The 27,499-nt window shown below is 46.2% G+C and overlaps 1 protein-coding gene across 18 annotated transcripts in view; it reads left to right on the top strand.

Moving 5' to 3' along the window:
• The window catches only part of SACS (sacsin molecular chaperone), a 232,554-nt gene that overhangs the window by 191,126 nt on the left and 13,929 nt on the right, over positions 1-27,499 (top strand). The gene's annotated exons all lie outside the window — the stretch shown is intronic.

The raw sequence follows: 27,499 nt of genomic DNA, 5'->3' as shown, positions 1-27,499 counted from the left end.
TACTGGTATTTGCAGTGTAAAAAAAAAAGAAATAATATTTTTTCAATTCACCTAATACAAGTACTGTAATGTGATCTCTTTATCATGAAAGTTGAACTTACAAATGTAGAATTATGTACAAAAAAACTGCAGTCAAAAATAAAACAATGTAAAATTTTAGAGCCTGCAAGTCCACTCAGTCCTACTTCTTGTTCAGCCAATCACTCAGACAAACAAGTTTGTTTACATTTGCAGGAGATAATGCTTCCCGCTTCTTGTTTACAGTATCACCTGAAAGTGAGAACAGGCGTTCTCGTGGCACTTTTGTAGGCGGCGTCGCAAGATATTTACATACCAGATGTGCTAAAGATTCACATGTCCCTTCATGCTTCAACCACCTTTCCAGAAGACAAGCCTCTGTGCTGATGACAGGTTCTGCTTGATAACAATCCAAAGCAGTGCAGACCGACGCATGTTCATTTTCATTATCTGAGTCAGATGCCACCAGCAGAAGGTTAATTTTCTTTTTTGGTGGTTCGAGTTCTGTAGTGTCTGCATCAGAGTGTTGCTCTTTTAAGACTTCTGAAAACAAATAATATAATAATAATAAATAATAATTGGAGATATACCAATCTCCTAGAACTGGAAGGGACCTTGAAAGGTCATTGAGTCCAGCCCCCTGCCTTCACTAGCAGGACCAATTTTTGCCCCAGATCCCTAAGTGGCCCCCTCAAGGATTGAACTCACAACCCTGGGTTTAGCAGGCCAATGCTCAAACCAGTGAGCTATCCCCCCCACTGAGCTATCCCTCCCCCAAGCTTCACAACTCGTTCCTCTCAGATTTTGGAAGGCACTTCCGATTTTTAAACCTTGGGTCGAGTGCTGTAGCTATCTTTAGCAATCTCACATTGGTACCTTCTTTGCGTTTTGTGAAATCTGCAGTGAAAGTGTTCTTACAATGAACAACATGTGCTGGGTCATCATCCGAGACTGCTATAACAGGAAATATATAGCAGAATGCGGGTAAAACAGCAGGGGACATACAATTCTGCCCCAAGGAGTTCAGTCAGAAATTTAATTAATGTTTATTTTTGTAATAAGCATCATCAGCATGGAAGCATGTCCTCTGGAATGGTGGCTGAAGCATGAAGGGGCGTACAAATGTTTAGCATATCTGGCACATAAATATCTTGCAATGCCAGCTACAAAAGTGCCATGCAAATGCCTGTTCTCACTTTCTGGTGACATTGTAAATAAGAAGAGGGCAGCACTATCTCCTTTAAATGAAAACAAACTTTTTGTCTTAGCGATTGGCTGAACAGGAAGTAGGAATGGGTAGATTTGTAGGCCCTGAAGTTTTTACATTGTTTTGTTTTTGAGTGCAGACATGTAACAAAAAAAAAAATCTACATTTGTAAGTTTCACTTTCACGACAAAGAGATTGCATTACAATACTTGTAAGAGGTGAACTGAAAAATACTATTCCTTTTGTTTATCATTGTTACAGTGCAAATATTTGTAAGCAAATATAATATACACTTATTTCAATTACAACACAGAATACAATATATATGAAAATGTAGAAAAACATCCAAAATATTTAATAAATTTCAATTGGTATTCTATTATTTAACAGTGCAATTTAAACTTCAATTAATCGCGATTAAATTTTAAAATCACAATTACTTTTTTTTAGTTAATTGCGTGAGTTAACTGTGATTAATCAACAGCCCTAAAAAGAACATTATTTTTAAGGCTAAACTGGGCATGCAAAATCTGCTAAGCTTCTCATACAAAAATAGATACAATTTGCAATCTGAATGCAAAATAACACAGGTGATACTCAAAAACTGGCAAAAAGGAAGGAAAAGAGAAGAAGGATGAAGATTTACAGTCAGGTAGCACATGGTTACTCAGTAACGCGCACAAACATCCTGAAGTGTCTATAATCATTTTAAATACCCACCCGAGGACATTATAGCCATTGACTGTCATGTTCTTTTTCGAGTGATTGCTCATGTCAGTTCCAAGTAGGTGTGTGCGTGCTGCGTGCACAGTCGTTGGAAGGTTTTTCCCCTAGGGGTACCCATCAGGTTGGTTGTGGAGCCCTCTGGAGTGGCGCTCTCATGGCGTTGTATATAGGTCCCTGCTAAACCACTGCCTCTTCAGTTCCTCCTTACTGCCAGTGATGGTCGTTGGAGCTACTTTGTTCTCTTGTTTTGGGCAAGTGCTTCTCCTAGCGAACGTTTATTCTTGTATTGTGTATAGTTCTGTGTAGTATAGGTTTTCTAGTGTTCTAGTTAGTTAGTTCATAGACTAAGTTTCTGTTGGGGGTTATCTCCCTCCCCTTTTTTCCCACTCCCCTTCATGGACCAGGGGCACGCCTTGGTCTCAAGGCTTCAAACCTTGTGGGTCCTGCAAGAAGCTTATGCCCAGGGGATATCCTCACGACTTTTTCTTAAAGTGCTTGTGGGAAGCCCACCAGACCGACAAGTACAAGACCTGCAGGAACTTCCGCCAAGGATTAAGAAGAAGAGAGACTTAAGACCTAAGCTTCTCCTTATGGAGTTGGCTTTCGGTCCCCAGCCCGGCTCAGACTGTGTTGGGATCCAAGCCCAGCACTTCAGTGCACCAGCCCCAGTGAGGGAAGCTGTGGCACCGGCAAAGGACTCAGGGTTCAGAGACACACGCACCACCACTCTCTGGCACAGAAGACAAGTTTGGTGACCTCTCAGCACCGATCTCACTAGCCAGTGCCACATAAGAAGCAGAGAAGAACTGAAAGGGGGCACTTGCCAACAGTCCAAGCAGTGGAGCGCAGCGGTGCCCGTGGAGTGCGTCCCATGTTGGGACACTCAGCTCCTGCTCAGGAACAGCTGGTACTGTCCAGTCTGGCTGCCCAGGTGGAACTGTTGAGTCTGGTTCTGTTGGACTCCCCAGGACGGGAGAGCCAAATGGTGGAGTTGGACAAGCTGTCCACTTCTGACATGTCAAGGCCGCCAAGGACCCCATAGAGATGGCAACCCAGCACCAGCAGCACCAGCACTGCACAGGGGGACTGGACTTTCCCAGGGCAAACTGGCCATGTTGCGGCACCAGTCGCACTCTCCTCGGCACCAGTTGCCGGCACTATCCCACACGGTACCGCTGTGGAGTCTGAGATCAGACTCGTCCTCAGAGTCGGAGCTAGAATCATACGTGTCCAGATGTAGCTGGGCCAGTCTTGTCGCTCCAGGAAAAATGAGACACGACAACTCCTGATGATGCCATGACCACTGCATTGGCAGGTGCCTGCTCAGTGGCCGTTCTAGACCCCACGGGCGTATCATCAAGCCCAGGGGCCAAGCTTTTGATTCCTTTTGGTTGCCTCGGACAGATGGGGGCCTCCATCTGCCTCCATGGTGAGGGAACCTCCAAGGGGTTTGGAGCCCAGCACCCAGGCCAGCACTGAGGTCGGCACTGATGCCAGTGTTGAGGCTGGCATTGACCCTGGCACTGAGTTTGTGTCCGGCACCACATCTACCACTGTACAGAGTACCAGCACTGGATGACCCCATGAGTTGGAGGGTCAGGAGGACCCTGTGCCCATTATGGCTTCTTCATCCTCCTCCCCAGATGAGTCAGTAGCAGGCTCTGCCTGTTTACCGGCTTTGAGCAATAGAGCCCATCAGGAGCTGCTCAGAAGAGTAGACCAAAATCTGGGCTTGCAAACAGAGGAGGTGTCAGAAGAAATGGACCCTGTGGTGGACATTTTGATGCCAGAAGGTCCTTCCAGGGTGGCCTTGACATTGATCAAGACCATCCACAATACTACCAAGACTCTCAGGCAAACTCCTATTTCCATTCCCCCTACGGCTAAAGGAGTGGAAAGGAAGTACTTTGTACTCTCCAAGGGGTACGAGTACCTTTTCAACCACCCTCAGCCAGGCACACTGGTTGTGGATGTGGCCAATGCCAAGGAAAGGCAGGGTCACCAGGGTCCCACAGCAAAGTCTAAAGAGGCAAAGAAGCTGGAGCTCTTTGTCCGTAAGATCTATTCCACCAGGGGGCCCCAGCTTCGAATTGCCAATCAGCAGGCAGTTCTTAGCCTCTATAATTTTAACTCTTGGAACTCCCTGTCCAAGTTTAAGGAGCTACTCCCATCTGACTCCTGGTCTGACTTTGGGGCTGACCCAGAGAAGGCAAGACCATTGCAAGGACATCCTTGCAGGCTGCGTTAGAGTCGGCAGACTCGGTCACCACACAATGTCCATGGCCATTGTCCTACAGCGCAGCTCGCGGCTGCAAGTCTTGGGTCTCCCTCTGGAGGAGACCCAAGGACTTGCCATTTGATGGCTCGGGTCTCTTCACAGAACAGACAGACTTTAGGCTCCATAGTCTTAAGTACTCTAGAGCGACCTTAAAATCCTTGAGGCTTCATATGCCAGCCCTGCAAAGGAAACATTTTAAGCCTCAGCCCCCGCCTCACTTCTACCCCTCTCAGCCGAGGCAAGACTACAATAGGAGATGGGGTAGAAGTAATAGGGGAAGGAGGCCTCCACAATCCTCCTCCACCCAGGGCCAAGGCTCAGTGAGACAGTCGCCGGCTCCCAAGAAAAACTTTTGAAGGTGCGCCTGGGGGCAATGCACCAGCCCATATCCCGGATCCTTACCCTCCTTTTGTGAACCGTCTGTCCCATTTCTACTGTGCTTTGCCTCAAATATCCTCAGACTGATGGGTCTTGAGCATGGTAGAATTGGGATATTCTCTCCAATTTTGTACCCTCCCAACCACCTTTCCTGTCCCTCTTCAGGGGCCTTTCTCATGAGAGCTTCTAGTGCAGGAGATGCACGCTCCTACAACTCAGGATGCTGGAAGAGATACCTATGGAGTTCAGGGGCAGGGGATTCTATTCCCATTACTTCCTAATCCCCAAGGCCAAGGGTGGGCTCCGGCCTATTTTAGATCTGCAAAACCTCAGTAGATTAATGAAGAAGTTGAAGTTTCACATGGTGCAGTCCTCAGTTCCCTTTATCCTAGACTACTTACTTCACTTGAAACAAAAGGGGCTGGCAGTCTCGTCAATAAAGGCGCACCTGGCGGCAATTTCGGCTTTGCAGCCTGGCTCAACAGGCCACTCAGTGTTTGCTAACCCTATGGTTGCCGTTTCTACAAGGGGTTGGACAGACTGTTCCCCAAGTAAAGCAGCCGATTCCTCCATGGGATCTTAACCTGGTGCTCTTAAGGCTCATGCCCACCCCCCTTTGAGCCCCTAGCAACATGCTTGGTGCTCTACCTTTCTTGGAAAGTGGCTATAACATCAGAACCTATTGGCTATAACATCAGCCGGGGGGTGTCTGAGATCAAGGCTCTGATGTCCAAGCCCCCTTATACTGTGTTTTAAAGGACAAGGTACAATTGCAGCTGCACCTAGCTTTCCTCCTGAAGGTAGTTTTGCAATTTCACACGAATCAGGATACCTTTCTGCCGGTATTCTACTCTAAGCCGCACACCAGCGACAGGGAACACATGCTCCATTCCCTGGATGTCAGAAGGGCATTAGCCTTTTACATCAAGCGAACAAAGCCGTTCAGGAAGTTGACACAGCTCTTCATCTCTATTGCTGAAAGAATGAAGGGTCTCCCTGTTTTGTCCCAGAGAGTCTCTTCTTGGATCATGGCATTTATCAGAACATGCTATGACCTAGCAAAGATTCTGGCCTCAGCATTGACAGAGCACTCCACAAAAATGCATGCTTCATCTGCAGCCTTCCTGTCGCAGGTCCCCTTTCAGGACATCTTCAGGTCTGTGACGTGGTTGTCCATCCACACCTTTACCTTGCACTATGCCATCACACAACAGGCTAGAGACGATGCCACATTTGGTAGAGCTGTGCTACAGTCTGCAACTTGGTGAACTCCAACCCCTACTCTGGGGGACTGCTTGGGAGTCACCTACTAGGAATTGACATGAGTAATCACTTGAAGAAGAAAAACGGTTACCTACCTTTCATAACTGTTGTTCTTCGAGATATGTTGTTCATGTCCATTCCAAGACCCACCCACCTCCCCTCTGTCAGAGTACCTGACAAGAAGGAACTGAAGAAGTGGCGAGTCAGCAGGGACTTATATACATCACCATAAGAGTGCTACTCCAGGGGGCGCCACAGCCAACTCAATGGATACCGCTAAGGAAAAAACCTTCCGATGATCATGAACATGGCACACACACACCTACTTGGAAAGGACATGAGCAACACATCTCAAAGAACAACAGTTACGAAAGGTAGGTAACCGTTTTTTCCCCACTCCAGTTAATGTGTTTGAATGTGTGTGCAAGTGCATATGTAAACAATCAATAACAGTACCAGTCTTTTGGTTATAGTGGACATGCCAGGCCTCGCATTCTGTGAGATATTAGATTAATAGATTTTTAAGTCCAGAAGAGACCATTATGATTAGCTATTCTGATATCCTGCTAGCAGAGGCCAATAATTTTCACCAAGTGATTCCTGTGTCGAGTTCATAAGTTATGGTTAAGCTACAGTGTATCTTTTAGAAAGATGTCCAATCTTGATTTAAAGACTTCAAGTGACAGAGAATCCACCACGTCCCTAGATAAATTGTTCCAGTGGTTAATTAACCTTACTGTTAAAATTTTGTGCCTTATTTCTAGTCTGATTTCATGTGGCTTCAGGTTCTAGCTATTGGATCTTGTCATGCCTTTATCTGCTAAATTAAAGAGCCCTCTACCATCAGAAATCTTCTCCCTACGTAGGAACTTATAGGTTGATCAAGTCAGCTCTTAACCTTCTCTTTGTGGGAGAAAAATGAGTCCTCGCTCTGAAGTTGGTTGCAACATGTCAGAGGCAGTTTATTCTCAAGCTATATTGCAAGGGCGAGAGTGCACAACGGCAGGTCTCCCAAAAGATAAACAGTTTGGGCAGGCATTTATACCTTTTGTTACATACAGTAATGATCACCAACTGCATTTTGTTTATACATATTCTTTCTTGATATCTTACTTTTCTCAGCAGTTCTTGCTATAGTCTGTGTTCCATTCTTACCTAACACAAAGTCAAAACAACCTCTCTTACAGTTCTTTTCCACTCGCCCAGGCCCTGTCTGGAAGTCTTGCGTTATTAGCTATTAGAGTTAGCCTGATTCTTGCTCTTCCTACAAGACTAAGATGTCTGCGCTTTTTCCCAGCTTCCACATCTTGGATAAATTAACTAGATCAAGCTTCTTTAATCTCTTATTGTAAGGCAGGTTTCTCAGACCTTGAATCATTCTTGTAGCTCTTTTCTGTAGAGCTAGGTAAATAACTGAGTTTTTTGATTAGCTGGCAGTTCTGAAAAATTGTAAAAAAAAAAAAAAAGAAAGAAAGAAAGAAAGAAAGAAAAATTGGGTTGGGTTGAACCCAGACTGAAAATTCCAAAAACATGTTGCTAAACAAAATGGTCTACAGTTTTTTTTTCAGTCAAACAAAGTGGTTTTTTGACCTGGGTTAGATTAACAAAATGGTGCATAAGTGGTGATACCTCCCTTTAGATCTATAGCCCAGTGGTTTGTTCATTTACCCAGGATATGGAAGACCTGGATTTTAATTCCCTCTCTACTTGATGTGGAGAAGGGATTTGAACTTGAGTCTCCTTCCTTTCAGGAAAATACCCTAACCACTAGGCTATGAGAGATTCTAGGGTGGGTCTCTGTCAAGCTCTTCTGTTGAAGCTGTTCCACTGTGTATAAATAATCAGTCACTGGAGCAGGAAGACTGGAATCTAGGTTTCACACATCCCAGATAACTAAGTGTCCAACAATTCTAATTCTCTCTCTGGATGAGTATTTAATTACTTATACATGGTGGAACACCTTCAGCAGGAGAGACTGAGAGAGACCTGCCCAGAAGGTTCTGCCTCAGCAAAGGGGGGCTAGACTAGATGACCTATTGAGATCCTGTCTGGGCCTACATTTCTGTGATTCTATATACCAAAGTCTAGTGGTGGGAAGTGGGTGAAGCAAGTTCAAATCCCTTGTTCACACCAGGAAGAGAGGGGAACTGAACCTAGATCTCCCAGATCCTGGCTGAGTGCCATAGCTGTTGAGCTAAAGATTATAAGGGAAGCTGAATTTTTTTTTCTGGATGACTGTTCAGAGAATTCATGTAAAATTCATTAATTGTTTCAGGTCAACTCAAACTGTATTTTTCAGTGAATAAGCTATTTGTGAAAATATTTCACCTGGCTCTACTTTTCTGAATCCTTTCCAATGAATCAACTTTTTTTTAAGGTGTGGACACCAGAATTAGACCTAGTATTCTAGTAATGATCACAGCAGTTTGCTGTCTTTGATATTCTTCATCTGTCTCTTCTCCTTGACATCCTCTATTCTTTTAGCTTCCTTGACTCTGGACTCTCTTGTTTTTTCTCTAATCTCTTTGGTCGACTTTTCACCATTTCCTTTGGTAGCTGTTCCTTCTCCTCTCTCCCCCTGAGTTGAAGTCCTCCAGGGTTCTATCATTGGGTGACCTGCACCACTTGCATGGGTTTAATGATCACGTCTCTGTTAATATTTTCAAATATAGCAGAAATAGATGAGATTTACAGACAGGTGACAAAATGATTAACAGCTTGGCAAAATTTCCATACGAAGAGAGACTGGAAAGGTTGGGACTGTTTAGTTCACAGAGGAAATAAGTATGAGAGAATTATTAATAAGATAGTTATACAAAGTAATGTGTATATTACAGAGAAGGTAAATCAAGTGCTCTTATTTACTCTTTCTCATAATACAAGAGCCAAAGGACAGCCAATGATAATGAAAGCCTGGAAATTTAAGATTGATATAAGGAAATATTTCTTTATATAACACATTTAGCTCATGGAATCTGTTGCTACTAGATTTCATTAAAACCAAGAGTTTGGTGGGAGGTAGGCAGATATGACTACTACTTATTCTGCTAAGACATGCTTGTTTTACTTTTTCCTCATCCTCTAACTTTACCAACAAATCTTGTTTCAACTATTTGTTGTGTTCTATTGTAACCCTGATTGTAAATTCTTTGGAGCAGTGACTATTTTTAAATAAATATTTGTACTGTGCCTCTGTCTTGATTGGTATTCTAAGGTGCTACACTAATATAAATAATGATTGGTGAGATTTGAGAAGAATTAAACATTTTATATGGATGAGAACATCCACAGTTACATGAGACGGTTAAAAAAATTAGAAGTAGAGAAGAGGGGAGGTGGCCACGGGAGGCCCCCAGTTCCAAGCCTCCCAAGAAGTCTGGGGGTAGGACCCAGGGTAGGATCCCCACAGTCATAGTTACCTCCACGGGAGTTGGGAATGAAGACCTGAAGTGATGGTCAAAGGGAAACAGCTTTCATTCTGTTCCCCAAGACTTTCCACAAGGCTGGTGAGAAAAGCAGGACTAGCACCCAGAGGAGCCTCCCCCTCTCCTTTACCCCACGATCCAACCACAACACTCCAAATTTAGTATCTCCTTTAATTTTCCTTTGATCTCCAAATTTCAAGCTGAAGAACCCCCATCCTAAAATACAGTCCCATTACTGACAGATGCACATTTTAGCGTTATTTTTTTTAAAGCAAATTTGCTAGGACTGAAAAGGAGATGATACATTTTAGATGGGTAAACATCTAAATGAGGATCAGTGGCAATATTTGAACGTATGCTTATTGCTACAAGTATAATCACAGATTTACAGGTGGAGAGAGAAAAATCCATGGGCTGCATGAGGACACTTCGTATAATAGTTCACCTAATTTTGTAATGCTGTCTGTCAAATCTATATATCTCCAGATGTTTTGTCCTGATTATTGAATTTACAGTTTTTTGCAATATGGAAATTATTTGCATCATTGTAGTTTTCTGACTCTTTCTGTGATGCATTTATAGAAGTACATATACCATCATCTTTTACACCTTTGGTTCTTATATTCACCAGGCCACCAAATATTTAGCATTTCTCCTTTCTAGTGTTTCATCCTACTAGTATTGCTTCAGAGAAAACACATGAATATTCTTGTACATGAATATGATGGGTAGACTTCTTCTGTAGAACCTTAAATCCTTTAGATCATTCTTCTGAACTCCAGAGTGGCCCACTTTGCTCTTCATGACTCTTTTGCCGTAAATTACTTTTCCTTCTAAGGCATTTACAAGGTCATAATGTACACATGATACAGTAAGATCTGTTCATTTATCTTTTGGCTGGTTCTAAAATCCCAACTGCCAAGAATGTCCCCCCACGTGACTATGCAAACATACAAGAAACATGTTCTTACATCTTCTTTCTAAAAATGGGGTGGGTTCCACCACTGGTGTTGCACAAAAAGATCCAAATCCATTTTCACTCCATAAAGCATATTCTTTTATTGTAAGAGGCTGATTGTTACTTTTATATTTAGCATGATCATGTGTAAATCACTAGCATTTTGAATGTTTTCTGAAAAATGGATTTGATTATATTCTAGCCCAACAGCTTCTCTGGGGATTTTCAGGTAGGATTACTGATTGAATATTTTGTTGGATTGAAGTGTGGCATTTGTGTGGCTTTGATGATTAAATGTTCTCTCTGCCTCAGCTTCCATATAAACAGAAACTGGATAATTTACATAGTTAAGCCTAATAATTCACAAGATGATAGTGTTGGGACTCATCGTATAGAAGACATAATATTTTAATGAATTTATATTCATTAATTGATGCCAATTGTTTAAATAAACCAGTGCATCCCATGAGAATTTTCAGAATTTCTAAATGGTATCAAACTTTTATTCTATAAAATTGGCAAAATAATTTGAAATGTCAATATCTGAGCTACATGTTTAAGGTGTGAGGACTGCTGCATGCAAGTAAAGAATTAATTGGAAGTACCTATCAGCTGGCATACTTTAATCATTAATCAACAGCATGAACATTTGTTTTTTATATTAACTTTTTATGTTCAATAAATATTTAAGAGCTTGCACTAAAATAATAGGATTTTAGTTTTGATTTTAGGAGAATTTCCCCCTCCCTGCCCATCTGCCTTAAATTTCTGTCCCTTCTGCTAGTGCTGCTGCCTCTCTCAATACTGCAGCACCAAGGAGGGGGGAGTAGCTTTTGACAGCCTGAAGGAGGGAAAACTTACTGCTTCCAAAAATGTTTTTGTTAGCCACTTCCAAACTAGGAGACAAGTAGTTGGTGGTGGTAGTATCTCTTTCCCTCTCACCCTCCATGTTGAGACTTTGAAAGGAGGTGGACAGAAGTGAGATTTTAAGCTTTTGCTGATCACGTTGATAGCCCGACTCTGTGGAGTCAGATTCTCCTCTGAGATTATGGGAGATGGCTGAAAAGTAGGCAGTCTTGCAATGGCACGCAGAATTTAAAGACCCGTATTATCATACATGTATGTACAATTTATATTCTCATCAATATTCAGTTCTGCATAACAGTTGTAACAGCTTCATTATTATCAACAAAGACAATTATATAGCAACATACTTGATTTACTTGTACCTAGGGGCATTTCAAAGATAGACAAAGGGATTCTGCTAGCCCATATACTATTATGTATGACTGTATGTATTCTTCATGTTGTAATTAGTAACACATATCTACATGTCTACACTATGAAATTAGGTCGAATTTATAGACATTGATTTTTAGGAAATGATTTTATACAATCGATTGCATGTGTACCCACTGAGTGCATCCACAGTACTGTGGCTAGTGTTGACTTTCAGAGTGTTGCACTGTGGGTAACTATCCCACAGTTCCCACAGTCTCCGCTGCCCATTGGAATTCTGGGTTCTGCTCTCCTGCTTTTGTCTTGATAATGAATTTCACTATGTTGTTTGTCATGGCTCCCGGGTACGTTTGTTCTTACTCGGGAAATGTGCGCGGTGCTAACCGTTGTTCTCCACCGAATCCGCTGCAACTCTGCTCTCCTGGTGCCATGAATCCACCTCGCAGGTCCTCTCGTCATTCTGTATAAATATCTATTCTCGTGGCATCTGTCGACATCCACTGTTTCCTGCTCTCCTGCAGACGCCATACCACGGCAAGCATGGTGCTCAACACTGCTGTTGTTGTGAGCATTGTAAACACCTCGCACATTATCCTGCAGTATGTGCAGAACCTGCAAAAGCAGGCGAAGAGGTGACGACAGTGCGATCACAATAGTGATGAGGACATGGACGCAGACTTCTCTCAAAGCACGGGCCCTGGCAATTTGGACATCATGGTGGTAAAGGGGCAGGTTCCTGCCATGGAACGCTGATTCTGGGCCCGGGAAACAAGCACAGTCAGGTGGGAACGCATAGTGTTGCAGGTCTGGGATGATTCCCAGTGACTGTGAAACTTTCGCATGCGTAAGGGCACTTTAATGGAATGTTGTGACTTGCTTTCCCCTGCCCTGAAGCACAAGAATACCAAGATGAGAGCAGCCTTCACAGTTGAGAAGCGAGTGGTGATAGCCCTCTGGAAGCTTGCAACGCCCGACAGCTACCAGTCAGTCGGGAATGAGTTTGGAGTGGGTAAATCTACTGTGGGGGCTGCTGTGATCCAAGTAGCCAACGCAATCACTGAGCTGCTGCTATCAAGGGTAGTGACTCTGGGAAATGTGCAGGTCATAGTGGATGGCTTTGCTGCAGTGGGGTTCCCTAACTGTGGTGGGGTGGTAGACAGAACGCATATCCCGATCTTGGGACCAGACCACCTTGGCAGTACGTAAAGCGCAAGGGATACTTTTCAATGGTGCTGCAAGCACTGGTGGATCACAAGGGACATTTCATCGACATCAACGTGGCATGGCCGGGAAAGGTGCATGACGCTCGCATCTTCAGGAACTCTGGTCTGTTTGAACAGCTGCAGGAAGGAACTTACTTCCCAGACCAGAAAATTACTGTTGAGGATGTTGAAATGCCTATAGTTATCCTTGGGGACCAAGCCTACCCCTTAATGCCATGGGTCATGAAGCCATACACAGGCACCCGGGACAGTAGTAAGGAGCAGTTCAACTATAGGCCGAGTAAGTGCAGAATGGTGGTAGAATGTGCATTTGGACATTTAAAAGCTCGCTTGCACAGTTTACTGACTCGGTTAGACCTCAGTGAAACCAATATTCCCATTGTTATTGCTGCTTGCTGTGTGCTCCACAATATTTGTGAGAGTAAGGGGGAGACGTTTATGGCGGGGTGGGAGGTTGAGGCAAATTGCCTGGTGGCCGATTATGTGCAGCCAGACACCAGGGTGATTAGAAGAGCACAACTTGGCACCCTGTGCATCAGAGAAGCTTTGAAAACCAGTTTCGTGACTGGCCAGGCTACGGTGTGACAGTTCTGTTTGTTTCTCCTTCATGAAAACCCACCCCGTTGGTTGACTCTACTTCCCTGTAAGCAAACCAACCTCCCCCTTTCGATCACTGCTTTCAGAGGCAATAAAGTCATTATTGTTTCAAAATCATGCATTCTTTATTAATTCATCGCACAAATAGGGGGAAAACTAGCAAGGTAGCCCGGGAGGGGTGGGTGAGGAGGGAAGCACCGGGTGGGGTGGTGGCTGGATGCCCATAGGCTCCCTCCCCCCCGCGTTCTTGGGCGTCTGGATGAGGAGGATATGGAACTTGGGGAGGAGGGCATGTGGTTATACAGGGGCTGCAGCAGCGGTCTGTGCTCCTGCTGCCTTTCCTGCAGCTCCACCAGACTCCTGAGCTTGTCAGTTTGCTCCCCTATTAGCCTCAGCATTGCATCCTGCCTCCTCTCAGCATGCTCCTCCCTCCGCTCATTGCATTCATTTAATGCTTTCCTGGACTCAGTCCCTGGAAAAATCATGGAGCAGGTCCTCAAGGAATCAATTCTGAAGCACTTAGAGGAGAGGAAAGTGATCAGGAACAGTCAGCATGGATTCACCAAGGGCAAGTCATGCCTGACTAACCTAATTGCCTTCTATGAGGAGATAACTGGGTCTGTGGATGAGGGGAAAGCAGTGTGTGTGTTATTCCTTGACTTTAGCAAAGCTTTTGATACGGTCTCCCACAGTATTCTTGCCAGCAAGTTAAAGAAGTATGGGCTGGATGAATGGACTATAAGGTGGATAGAAAGCTGGCTAGATCGTCGGGCTCAACGGGTAGTGATCAACGGCTCCATGTCTAGTTGGCAGCTGGTTTCAAGCGGAGTACCCCAAGGGTCGGTCCTGGGTCCAGTTTTGTTCAATATCTTCATTAATAATCTGCAGGATGGCGTGGACTGCACTCTCAGCAAGTTTGCAGATGACACTAAACTTGGAGGAGTGGTAGATGCGCTGGAGGGTAGGGATAGGATACAGAGGGACCTAGACAAATTAGAGGACTGGGCCAAAATAAACCTGATGAGGTTCAGCAAGGACAAGTGCAGAGTCCTGCACTTAGGACGGAAGAATCCCATTCACTGTTACAAACTAGGGACCAAATGGCTAGGAAGCAGTTCTGCAGAAAAGGACCTAGGGGTTACAGTGGATGAGAAGCTGGATGTGAGTCAAAAGTGTGCCCTTGTTGCAAAGAAGAAGGCTAACGGCATTTTGGGCTGTATAAGTAGGGGCATTGCCAGCAGATCGAGGGACGTGATCATTCCCCTCTATTCGACATTGGTGAGGCCTCATCTGGTGTACTGTGTCCAGTTTTGGGCCCCACACTACAAGAAGGATGTGGAAAAATTGGAAAGAGTCCAGTAGAGGGCAACAAAAATGATTAGGGGTTGGCACACATGACTTATGAGGAGAGGCTGAGGGAACTGGGATTGTTTAATCTGCAGAAGAGAAGAATGAGCGGGGGATTTGGTAGCTGCTTTCAACTACCTGAAAGGGGGTTCCAAAGAGGATGGATCTAGACTGTTCTCAGTGGTACCTGATGACAGAACAAGGAGTAATGGTCTCAAGTTGCAGTGGGGGAGGTTTAGGTTGGATATTAGGGAAAAAAATTTCTCTCGGAGAGTGGTGAAGCACTGGAATGGGTTACCTAGGGAGGTGGTGGAATCTCCTTCCTTAGAGGTTTTGAAGGTCAGGCGTGACAAAGCTCTGGCTGGGATGATTTAGTTGGGAATTGGTCCTGCTTTGAGCAGGGGGTTGGACTAGATGACCTCCTGAGGTCCCTTCCAACCCTGATATTCTATGATTCTATGACTCTGCCATTTTTTGCCTCCACGCATTCTGCTGAGCTCTTTCAGTGCAGGAGGACTGCATGAGCTCTGAGAACATCTTGTTGTGAGTATGTTTTTTTTGCCTTCTAATCTGCACTAGCCTCTGGGACAGAGATGATAGAAGGAGCGTAGAAACATTTTCAACTGTGGGCAGAAAAAAGGGGAGAGTAGTATTTTAAAAGATACATTTTAGAGAACAAAGGGAAGACTATTTCACACTGAATCAAATGATTCACATTACATAGCATGTGTTTTTGGTACAAGGTCTCATTTTGCCTCTTATATTGAGTGCCTGCTGGTTTGGTGTGAGAAATCACACACGCTTGGCTGGGCAACAGAATTCGGCTTGCAGGCAGCCATGGTAAGGCAAAGGGTTTCGGCTTCTTCAACCTTCATAACGTGGGAACAGTTTCAAACAGCAGCACCCTCTTTTCCCATACCAAGCAAAGCCCGTTGGGTTGGCCATTTAAAAGGAGGGGCTGCAGTTTTAGGGTGAATGTGCAGCACAATCCAACCCCCTCCCCAATTCTCTGGGATCATCGCTTCACACAGCCTCCCATCCACCTACCACGTGGCTAGTATCAGGGAAGCAGGGGCGGCTCCAGGCCCCAGCACGCCAAACGTGTACGGGAGGGCCACCAAAGCCGCGGGACCAGCGGACCCTCCGCAGGCATGCCTGCGGGAGGGCCACCGGAGCCGCCTGCCGCCCTCCCGGCGACCGGCAGAGCGCCCCCCGCGGCATGCCGCCCTGCTTGGGGTGGCGAAATGTCTAGAGCCGCCCCTGCAGGGAAGATCCCTGTCAGCCAAATGCGAACAACTCAGCATGAAAGGGCCTCCCCCCACCGCATGGCTAACAGCAAGGATGATTTCATTTCAGCCAAAGGCAAATAGCCCAGCAGGAACAGGCACGTCTGAATGTTCCCTTAAACAAATTTCCCATATTTCAACCAGGTGACCATGAATGATATCACTCTCCTGAGGCTAACACAGAATGATAAAGAACAGATGTTGCTTGAATGCCACCAAAGCTTGGGCCCATTTGCTGCATTGTTTTGTTCTGCAATGTTTCCAGACTACCCGCTACTGGCTTGGCGTGGTAAAGTGTCCTACCATGGAGGATGGAATAAGGCTGCCTTTCCCAGAAACCTTCTGCAAAGGCTTTTAGAGTACCTCCAGGAGAGCTTCATGGAGATGTCCCTGGAGGATTTCCGCTCCATCCCCAGACACGTTAACAGACTTTTCCAGTAACTATACTGGCCGTGAATGCATCCCAAGTCTTCAGGGCAAATTAATCATTAAACACGCTTGCTTTTAAACCCTGTATTATATCTACAAAGGTACACTCACCAGAGGTGCCTTCTCTGGCTTCATGGTCTGGGAGCCTGCCTTCGGAGGGTTGGGAGGGTATTGGCTCCAGGGTGATGAACAGTTCCTGGCTGCCAGGGAGAAGGGATTCTCCACTCCCCTGCTGTGCGCTATCCTCAACCTCCTCCTCATCATCATCTTCCTCATCCACAAAATCCTCATCCCTGTTGCATGAGACTCCCCGCTTGCAGGTGTCCACGGACAGTGTTGGGGTAGTGGTAGGCCCCCCCACCTAGAATTGCATGCAGCTCATCATAGAAGCGGCATGTATAGGGCTCTGACCCAGAGCGAACGTTTGCATCCTTTGGTTTTTGGTAGACTTGCCTCAGCTCCTTAACTTTCATGCAGCACTGCTGTATGTCCCTGTTGTAGCCTCTGCCCATCATGCTCTTGGAGATTTTGGCAAATACATTGGCATTTCGTCTTTTGGAACAGAGTTCTGGCTGCACAGATTCTTCTTCCCATACAGCGATCAGATCCAGTACCTCCCGTTCGGTCCATGCTGGAACTCTTTTCGATTCTGGGACTCCATGGTCACCTATGCTGATGAGCTCTGCATGGTCACCTGTGTTGATCAGCTCACCACGCTGGCCAAACAGGTAATGAAATTCATAAGTTCCTGGGGCTTTTCTTGTCTACCCGGCCAGTGCATCTGAGTTGAGAGTGCTGTCCAGAGCAGTCACAATGGAGCACTCTGGGATAGCTCCTGGAGGCCAATACCGTCAAATTGCGTCCACTCTACCCGAAATTCGACCCAGCGAGGTCAATTTTAGCACTAAACCCCTCACTGGAGAGGAGTACAGAAATGGATGTTAAGAGCCCTTTAAGTCAACAAAACAGGCTTGGTCATGTGGACGGATGCAGGGTTAAATCGGCCTAACGCTGCTAAATTCAACCTAAACTCGTAGTGTAGACCAGAGCACAGAAACAGTTTTGTCAGAATGGAAGTAGTTCAACTTTATATAAAAATTGTGGGCGCCTTAGAAATACCTCAAAGATATCCTAAGCACTGAGAGGGCGGGATAGTTATTGCATTATCCATAGTAAACGTTACATAGGAAAACGTAAAAAGATTGTTTGTGCTTGATGTTGAAAAGAAAATCTCTCTTTTTTTTTACTTAACATATTAGACGCACCATCAACTTGAAAATCATGGTGCTTGAAAATGTTGTACTTTCTATCTGCAGTATTGTACCTCATCCAGTGTACTTAATGTCCCAATAGCAATATGTGGGTGAAACCAAACAATCACTATGTTCTCAAATGAACACACACAAGAAAATGATAAAAGACCATATCACTTGTGGGTGAAAACTTTTCACTGGATGTATCCCACTGTTCCTTGGGATAACTTCCATAGTCCTGACCATGTCAACATTCTGCAATGCAATCTGTTTCAAATGGAAGTCAAACCTCCCTTTGCAAAAAGCAGCAGCTCAGGTCAGCGTTAACACATTGTCTTCTGAACTCCAGAGCCTGCAGGGGTTTTCAATGGACACTGATCTGATGAAGCCTTTTGCAAAGTGAGCTGCTTCCTGGTAATGTGAGCACAGCCAGATTTTGGTGAATCTGTGGTGTAAGGCCAGTAAAACTGTGGACGTCAGCAAAAGCATAAAGAATAGCCAGGCATACCAGCAGATAGCTAAAAAGCTGGCAGCTCAGCGGATTTTCCAAACAGGCAATAAATGCAGGGTGCGAATTAAGAGGCTAAAGAGTGAATACAGGAAAACCCAGGATAAGAGTCACATCTCGGGCAACTCGCAAACAACATGCCTATTTTATGATGACTTTGATCAGGTCCTCGGCACTGCACCCAGCCCAGAACCAACTGTGCTTCATAATGACCTGGTGAACTCTGATGGAGCACTGTTGGCTCCTGAATCCGGCATGGGGATTCATTGCAGCCAGCAGCAGGCTTCGAGCCAGGATCATGAAGTGACTCTTTTAGTGCAACCAGTTCCAGAGCAGGTTGTGGATCAGGATCAACAACAAAATCTCAGTTCCTATGTAAAGAAGCTGTTTGAACCCCTCCTACTCCTGAGGAACAGCGCGCTGCTGAGAACCTGGTGGAGACAGAAGTTGCTCCAGAGCCTGGTAAGTATATGATTCAAATGAAAAGTTTATTATTACTGTAATTGGATTGATTTGTGCTTAAAGTGCAATGCAAAAACGCTAAGCCCCGGTTACCAGCGTTTGAACACTAATGGTGGATTGTATCACAGCATCTAGGTGTCCCCTCCTTCCCCCTCCCCACCATGTGGAGTTCAAAATGGTGAGTTGGAATCTCAGACTTTTAAAAACAGCTGTATTTTAACTGTTAAGACAAAGAGATTTGCTACAGTCATTCTTGTTTTCCTTTGAGTATTTGGAAATTTGCCACTTTGCAAGCACTCCTCCTGGGTCTGTGCAGCTGCCCGTAAATAGTAAACTGAGTGTGTGTGTTTGGGAAACAGTATTCTTCTTCGAGTGCTTGCTCATGTCAATTATATTCTAGGTGCGTGCATGCCCACGTGCGTGGCTGTCGGAGATTTTTGCCTTAGCAATTCCTGTAGGGTTGACTGTGACGATCTCTTGAGTGCCACGCGCATGTGTCGGTATATTAGGCACTGCCAGCCTTACACTCTTGCAGCTGCTTCTTACTGTCCATGGTGGTTAGTCGGAGCATCTTTCCCTTGCCTAGCAAGGGTTAGTGGTTCTTCTACTTTGCTCTTTGAGACTTAAGGCTTTGTAAATAGTTCGGTTACAGTAGTTAGTTAGTAAGTAGTGTAGTTAGCGATAGAGTCCCAGTGGGGACTTTGCCCCAGGCATGCCCTGTTGTGTCCGGGTTTTAAGCCCTGCTCTGACTGCAAGAAGCTTATGCCTGTTAGTGACCCCCATAGCAGCTGCCTCAAGTGCTTGGGGGAATCACATGTGAAGGACAAGTGTCGCATCTGTAAGAACTTTCGTCCCAGAACTCAGAAAGAGCGAGACATCCATTTGAGGGCTTTCCTCATGGAGGCTTCTCACCACCTGGTATCCAAGCCTTCCTGGTCGGACTTTGCCCCAGCACCTTGGCCTCGGTGCGCAGCACACCCCCAGCACCAGGCTGCACCCGGTACAACTCCCCATTGCCAGTGCCTAAGAAGAGGTTGAAGAAGAGCGATTCCCCAGCACTGAGCAAGAAGGGCAAAGGACCTAGTTCAGGCCACCAGCCCACACCGGAGCCACATGGGGACACCCCCCTGACGGGGCCTGCTAGTCCCCCGAGGGATCTGCCCTTGACTCCAGGCAGCAGTAAGGGACCCAGAGTGGTGACAGGGCCAACGCTTTCCCAGGTTCTCCTGGCACCCATAGAGCAGAGGCCTCTAGCAACGTGTCAGCACCGCGTGTGTCACAGGACACGACAAGGGGTCCTGGTGAGGGCAAGCCAACCATGAATACCCCAGAGGGGGGACAAATGACGATTTGTCTCCAGAGATGAGACAGTGTTCTCCATCTTCACACCCCAGGTCTCCATCTTCTGCGGGATGTACATTTTGCCGGCACCGTGATTATGGTCTCTGCCCTCTCAATGTGGGTCCCCTAGAAGAAGGCATTGGTCACCGTATTGCTGGCACTGATCATCCTCCTGCTGGCTGTTCCCTCGGCGTTGATCCCCATCTGCCAGAGAGTGGGAGTGGTCTCCGTTGCGGTATTGATCCCCCAGGTCCCGGCACCGATCCACCTACTCAAGGCATCAGTCTCCCGTGGCAATGGTTAGCTATCAGACACAAGCTTCAACGGCCCCTCCGTGGTCATTGGAAGGTGATTCCTCTGGTACAGAAAGGGAATTTAGCCCTTCACCGCAACAACACTGGCACGATTGGGCACCTGATGCTGCGTTGACTTGTGCAATGCTGTTGTGGCAGCAAGATGAGTGGCTGGAGCAATGTCCCTACTGATGCCGCTGCCTCCGTCAATCCATTCCTTGGCTGCCGCCTCGGATCAGCAACCAACAGCACTGAGATTGGTGCACAAGGCTGGGGTAGAGGAGTGAGCGCCCACCCCAAAACCCTTTTCCCCTGTGGGGAATGATGCCTCAGGTCCTTCCCCGATGACCCAGTCATCCTCCTTGTCCCTGGATGAGGCGGTGGTGGGGCCCTCTCTTGCCAGCCTGCCAGACAATTTTAAACAACATTAGGCTCTGCTTCGTAGGGTGACTATGAACTTGGGCTTGGAAGTGGAGGAGATGGCTGACATCTTATTTAATGTGCTCTCGGCCTCTACCCCCATCCATGTTGCGCTAACATTACACAGTGGGGTCCTAAAGATAGCAAAAGCCCTTTGGCAAACTCCTTCTTCCATCCCTTCCACCTCCAAGAGGGCCGAGAAAAAGTATTTCGTCCCGGCCGAGGGTTTTGAATATCTGTATACCCACCCTCCTCCGGGTTCACTAGTTGTCTCGGCGGCCAATGAGAAGGACAGACAGACAGGGCATATCATTTCAACCCCAAAAAATAAGGAAGCCAAGAGGCTGGATCTTTTTGGAAGAAGGATTTATTCAACAGCCAGCCTTCAGTTACAGGTGGCTAACCACCAGGCTCTCTTGGGGAGGTACAACATCAACTTATGGGACTCCGTCTGTAAGTTCAAGGACTCCCTGCCCCAGGACTTTCCCCAGGAATTCGGGGCCCTGGTGGAGGAGGGGATGGCAGCTGCAAGGTGCTCCCTCCAAATAGCATGGGACACATCCAATTTGGCAGCTAGGGTGGTCGTGTTGGCGGTGGTCATGAGGCACAGCTTATGGCTTCAGGCCGCTGGCCTTTCCCAGGAAATGCAGGCCTCGATCCAGGATCTTGAGGCTCACCTTGATGGGAGCGGTCTCTTTGCAGAGCAAACTGATGCGAGGCTGCACGGACTGAAGGATACTCGGGAACCTTCTCTTGCTGGGTCTGCATATGCCCTGTCGAAGCCTCACAGGGGCCAGAAGCACTCGTTTTGAGGGTGCACTCGAGAGCGATGCCTCAGCAAACTCCCTAGATCTGCCTTGTTCTTTCCTCAGGAGTATTTGTCCCTACCATTCAGTCTGGTCACGGGTCACCTCAGACCATTGGGTGCTAGAGATTGTGTCTCAGGGCTACAGCTTGCAATTCTTGCTCCCCCCAACCCTCTTCCCAGTCCTTCTTCAGAGACCCTTCTCACAAGCAACTCCTCGTCCAAGAGGTCGAGAACCTAATGCAGCTGGAGGCAGTGGAGGAGGTCCCTTGGGACACAAGGGGAAAAGGGTTTTAGTCCCATTATTTCCTAATCCCGAAAGCGAAAGGAGGCCTAAAACCCATTCTGGACCTGCCGTGCCACAACAAGTCTCTAAAAAAGTTAAAGTTCTGCATGATCTCCCCAGCTTCCATCATCCCCTCCCTGAATCCAGAAGACACCATCCTCGAGCTGAAGGACACTTAGTTTCATATCTCCATCTTCCAAGGTCACAGATGATTCCTTCATTTTGTGGTTGGCAGGCACCATTTCCAGTTCACAGCGCCTTTTGTCTCTCGTCTGCCCTGAGGGTGTTCACAAAATGTATGGTGCCAGTGGCCGCTTACCTGAGGTATCGAGGGGTTCAGGTTTACCTATATCTTAATGATTGGCTCATCAAAGGCAGATCTCAGCAACAGGTGCAGAGGAGCCTTGATCTGGTTCGTTCCACCTGCCATGACCTGGACCTATTGATAAATGAAAAGAGATCGACCTTAAGGCCAGTGCAACAAACAGAGTTCATTGGGGCGGTTCTTGGTTCCACACGATCCAGAACCTTCCTTCTGGAGGCACATTTCCAGGCCATGTCAGACCTGAATCCTCCATGTGAAACACTACCCACTCACCACTGCTCACACCTGACTGTGATTGTTAGGCCACATGGCCTCATGTGTGCACATGGTCCAGCATGCCCAGCTCCATCTCCGGCCACTGCAAGCATGGTTGGTGTTGGTCTACATCCCCAGCAGACACGATCTAGACCAGGTAGTCAGGATGCAGGTTCACATCTGCTCATCACTGGATTGGTGGTTGAGCCCCACATCAGTGTTGGAGGGAGTTCCCTTAGCAGCCCCATCCCCCTCACTGACCCTGGTTTCCGATGCTGCTGGTCGTGGGATAATTTGTCCCTCCACATAAACGTCAGAGAGCTCAAAGTGGGTCACCTGGCCTGCCAGGCTTTCCTGCCCCACAGGAAGGGCAAAGTGGTGCAGTCCTGACAGACAATACTGTGGTGATGTATTACATCAACAGACAGAGTGGAGCCAGGTCGTCAGCGCTTTGCCAAGAAGCTCGCTGCCTTTGAGACATCTGTGAGCAGCATGCCGTCCATCTGGTAGCCGCACATCCACCCGGGGCCAGGAACATGTTAGCAGATGGCCTCACCAGGACCTTCTTAATTATAGATACATTTCAGTTGGGGGTTCCTTCTCCCCTGACCACTTTCCCCTCCTGGGGACCAGGGCATGCCTCGGTCTCACGGTTTCAAACCGTGTGGATCCTGTCTGAAGCCTATGCCAAAGGGAGACCCACACAACTCCTGTCTGAAGTGCTTGTGGGAAATCCATCAAACAGATAAATGTAAGATCTGCAGTGGCATCTGACCGAGGAGCTGGAAGGAGAGGGCCTTTAGGCTGAAACTACTACTCATGGGGTCAGCCATTTGTCCCCAGATGGCAATGGCGGTGTCTGATCCCAAACCCAGCACTTTGGTGTGGAGCGCACCGGCCTTGGTACGAGAGGCCGCAGCGCCGAGAAAGGACTTGGGCTCCAAGGACCCTCAGCACTGCCATTGCACGGCGCCGAAGACCTCCTCCAGAGCGAATGCTCAGCACCGCTCCTATTCATCGATGCCGCACAAGAAAAAGAAGACAGACAGCGGTCGTTCTCCCACTAAAGTAGTGGAGTGAGGAGGCACCAGCCAGGTGTGTCCCCTAGGACACCCTGCTCCAGCTCCAACTTAGCTGGCACTGTTTACTCCGGCCTTACAGTGAGGTTTGTCAAGTCTGGTTATAGTGGACTCCCTGGTGTGGGAGTGTTGGAAGAAGGACCCAGACCTTCCCTCTACGCTGGACACCTTTGCAGCAGCTAGGGACCTCATAATGATTACGGTGCAGTCCCCTGCACTGGCATCGGTGCTACAAATTTTAAAATTACCATTGCCTATGTACTTCTGTAACTATGATTAACAAGGTTGTGTCAAGAGACAGTGTGATGACTGAAGCATCTCCTTCACAATATGTGTGGGTTCACTTTAGAATTGTTATATTTTATGCCCTTGATGTTCCACAGTTATTAATTCTGTACTCCTCCACAGAGCTACTTTAAACAATAACCCTCTGTTTCTTATTATATTTAAGGCCCATAACCTGTACTACCTGCTGTTCTTCAGGAACTTGATTCCTGGCTCAGCATACCCTCAGGACCATTCCAAAACGAAGCTTTTCCATGAAGAACACATGGTCGACGTTCTTGAGAGAGCAGAGCAGCAGTTCCAGTACCTGAAGAAGAGGGATGAAAGACTGGAAGACTTGGCAGGCTGACAGGCAGGAAGCAAGGTTGAGGCTCGCTGCCCAGGTGCAGGCGAGTGTTTCAGCAAGGGAGCAGGCACTTGCACAGCAGTTCCTGGAACAGAAACTAAGGGAAGAGGACAGAGCCCAACAAAGATAACTTTCCAGCAACTCCTATCTTAATGGCTGCAAGATCACTGGCTCCTGCTGCCTCTCCCACAACACAGCATGATGTCCCAGCAACGTAGCCTCAGCCCAGCAGTAGCTTGCACAACTCCATGTTGGGGGGAGCCCATGCATTCAGGACTGGTGAGCAGCTGGGCTGGGCAACTAAACCCTGTGCAGCCTTCCTTCTTTCACCCCTCTTTGGTTGAAACCTCCACCTCGCTCACCCGCCACAAAGTGAGGGCTAAACATGTAAAGAAGGGAAAGGAGAATTTGGGGCCAGCGGACATTTAGTGTTAGAGGGATTGTGTTAGGTATTACCTATTTCTGTCCTTTGGGGCGAGGGGGTGTTTGGTGTAATGGCAGCTGGCCTGCCCAACACTGTGTGAGTGGTTTACTGTTTTCTGACCTGTTTACAAATAAAGAATGTTATAGTTTCAAGAAAGTGTATTGCTGTTCAGTGCATCATATCATATACACAGGGTCTGAGATAAAGGTAAAAACATGTTAAGGAGTAATTAAGCATGGCAAAGCAAACAATATTCCTCTCTTTGCTGGTCCCCAGTCATAAATTTATTTTTCATCATGTCGTCTGACTTACATTACATAGCAATTAAACCCACACCGCTCCCATGCACTGCCCCCCTGCCAAAAATGGGCCAGTCCCCTCCCCCACCCAAGCACATTCATACAGGTATTATACCCCCTCTTCCATTGGGCCATGCAAGTCAATAATGTGAATGCACACAAAATATCCCTTCTGCTGCACAGGTGCAACAGCTCCCACAGTGGTAGCTGCACTTTCTGGCTGAGGGTACCGATCCAGTGTTCCCTCGCCATCATAGATCCATGCAGGTGGAAATCGCTCACCTCTGGCCTCTAGGTTGTGAAGAGCACAGCAAGCCACAGTAATGCAGACAGCATTAATTACACTGGCATCTGAATGGGTTTGCAAACACCTCCAACATGATTTTAATCTGCCAAAAGCACATTCAACAACCATTCTACAGCTGCTATGAGTGTAATTAAATCTTTATTTGCCAGGGCCTCGGAAATCAGGATATGGTGTCATAAGCCAAGGTAAAGGATGGTATGTGGGGGTCCCCCAGAATAACAGTGTGGACAGTAATATCATTTATGTCAGTGTCATTTAGTAGGAATAGTGTCCTAGCCTGTCCAAGAACGTAGACTGCCGAGCGGTGAAAAATTCCAGCATTGTGAACTTTTCATGTACAGCCCACATTGACATTCATAAATCTGTGATCCACTGCATAACAATGGAGTAGTACCCTTTGTGGTTTATATATTCATGTGCTCCTTGAGAAGGGCATACTATGGGCACAAGACCCATCACTAGGACTGCCACAGTTACGAAACCCCTCTCTCAAAGCCATCAACTACCTCTAGAATATCTTTAATGCCTGTCACCTTGGGGTAAACCTCATGCCTGATTCTGTCAGTTACCTCTGCCACCACTTTACCCATAGTCAGCTTTCCAACCCCAAACCGGTTGGCAATAGGCCTGTAGCAGTCTGGGGTAGCCAGCTTCCACACAGTTATAGCAACCTGCTTCTGGACTGGCAAGGGTGACTTTGTGTATCTCTTTATGCTGGAGGGTGTGTCCGGGGAGGGGGGAGTTAAGAAACTCACAAAGCTCCAGAAATGTTGCTATCTTCGTGCAAAAGTTCTGGATCTGCTGCTGGTCATCCCAGCTCTGAATGACTATCTGGTCCCACCATTCGGTGCTTGTGACCATATACTGGAAGCAGCGCTCTACGTAGGGGCCATCAGTGGCTATGCCAATTATACTGAGCAGCATCTGCCACTGTGAGTCTGTAATCCCAGGGTATTCCTCCTGCAGCTCCATCAGGAAATCAGTGAGGTACCTTTGGTAGGACAGAGAACATTCCCAAAATGCCCACCAGCACCTTATGGATGCTCTGCCAGTTTCCTGACCCATGCATGAAAGTGCAAACAAGAGAAGTTCATCCAAAAATGCCTCTTCCTTGTTGCTGGCTCTGGTAGCTGGGAGTACACAGAACAAAAAGATTGCTCAGCAGATTTGTTGGCAGACAGTTCAAATTTCCTGTAATGTGCAGGGTGAGCAGCAGAGTTTTCCCACAGTGCGACACCTTCCTAGGGCTAGAGTCAGCATTGTGGGGGGCAGTGCACTAGGAGCTTTGGCATATGGTTACCTTGACTAGGATCTGTACTTTGACTCGGAGTGTGGATGCCAGAGCTCTAGATTCGAGCACCAGTCGGAAAATTCTTAACCTAGGGTTACAATGCAATGTCAGCTGACTTGAGTCTCGCTATGCGTACATTGCTGTGTAAACTTGAAAGCTTGTCTTTCTCACAACAGAAATTGGTCTAATAAAAAACATTACCTTACCCACTTTGTACTTTCTGTAGTTATAAGTAACATAAGATTGATGAAATGGAAATTTTTTCTTATGTTTGTGCAGATAGTGTCTCCCTTTCCGAGAAAACAGCTATAAACATCAACATTCAAAAGATCTAAATAAGAAACTTTTAAAGGATTTAAAAAACATCTGGATTTACTATGTAAAGGCTGATTCTATCTGAAAGAGAGTTTAAAAAAAGTTTAAAAAATTGTTATTAATGGCACATTATTTTAAGAAAAATACATTACAGTTGTTCACCCTAATCTCCTTTTATTTCATGATCACCATCTGCTTAGTCTGCTACAATAATACTTTGCATTTACATAGCACCTTTCATTCAAAGGTCTTAAAGTGCTTTGCAAAGCTAGGAACAGAGAGGCTAGGTGACTAGCCCATGGATACAGAGCAAGTTAGTGGCAGAGCCAGAACTGGAATAAGTGTTGACAGTCTTCTGCTTTAACCAAATAAACAAACTGCTAATAGTAATAAAAATTAAAATTGCCTACAGGTGAAATTTTCCATGTAACTTTCCACTTCATGTTTCCTTTTTTATGTTCTTTTTCCTTTTTTTGGACATCCATAGTATATAAAATGACTTTTTGATAAAACCAATATTGATTACTGCATATGAATGTATATTGTGTTGGAGAAATACATGATGCATTATATTTGTATGTAATTATTACAAAATTGTCACACATTTCAGATTTGGTTTTAGAGTATAAGGATTAATGCAGTTTATTATATATATGTGGTAGAAAAGTAAAATGCTTTCATGATAATTGGTTACTGGAGCTTGGTGTTCTATTTGTTGTGCTGTCAAAGCCTTGTCCCCACAGCTGTTTTGCTATAATTGGACTACTGCTTTTAGGGAAACAGTTTTGTTAAGTGATTAGAATAGGGGTCTGAAATTCAACATTGTTGGGT

Source organism: Mauremys reevesii, linkage group 1 (genome assembly GCF_016161935.1).
Source record: "Mauremys reevesii isolate NIE-2019 linkage group 1, ASM1616193v1, whole genome shotgun sequence".
In the NCBI taxonomy this organism is placed as follows: domain Eukaryota; kingdom Metazoa; phylum Chordata; order Testudines; family Geoemydidae; genus Mauremys; species Mauremys reevesii.
The sequence above is the reverse complement of the archived record's forward strand: the minus strand, read 5'-3'. Positions and strand labels throughout refer to the sequence as shown.